Source organism: Orycteropus afer, unplaced genomic scaffold (assembly GCF_000298275.1).
Source record: "Orycteropus afer afer isolate SDZICR_OR568_19922 unplaced genomic scaffold, OryAfe1.0 scaffold00173, whole genome shotgun sequence".
Taxonomy (NCBI): domain Eukaryota; kingdom Metazoa; phylum Chordata; class Mammalia; order Tubulidentata; family Orycteropodidae; genus Orycteropus; species Orycteropus afer.
This window is the reverse complement of record NW_006921760.1, coordinates 1608187-1608903: the sequence shown is the minus strand read 5'-3', so window position 1 is coordinate 1608903 and position 717 is coordinate 1608187.

The following is a 717-nucleotide window of genomic DNA, read 5'->3' as shown; positions in this document are numbered from 1 at the left end:
ACAGAAAATAGAAGGGCAATAGAAAAAAATCAACAAGACCAGAAGTTGGTTTTTTGAAAAGATTAATAAAATTGACAAGCCACTGGCAAATTTAATAAAGGAAAATGGGGAGAGAATACAAATAACACAAATAAGAAATGAAATGGTGATATCACAACAGAACCAACTGAAATAAAAAGGATAATACCAGGATACTATGAAGAACTGTATTCCAACAAATTTGAAAATATGGAAGAAATGGATGGATTTCTAGAAACACACCACTTACATAAACTAACACAGACTGATGTGGAAAAGTTGAACAGATCCATATCAAAAGAAGAAATTGAACAGGTCATCAAAAATTACCAACAAAAAAAAGTCCTGGTCCAGAAGGTTTCACCAGAGAATTCTACCAAATGTTAGGAGAATCCTGACATAGAACACCAATCTTACTCAAACTATTCCAAAACATAGAAGAGGATGGAATCCTCCCTAACTCATTTTATGAAGCAAGCATAACCTTTACCAAAACCAGGCAAAGACATTACTCAAAAAGAAAACTACAGACCAACATCCCTCATGAATGTTGTTGTTGTTGTTGTTATTTGCCATCGAGTCGGCCTCGACTCCTAGCAACCCCATATAGATGCAAAAATCTTCAACAAAATCCTAGCCAATAGACTCCAAAAACATATCAAGAAAATCATTCATTATGACCAAGTGGGGTTCATATCA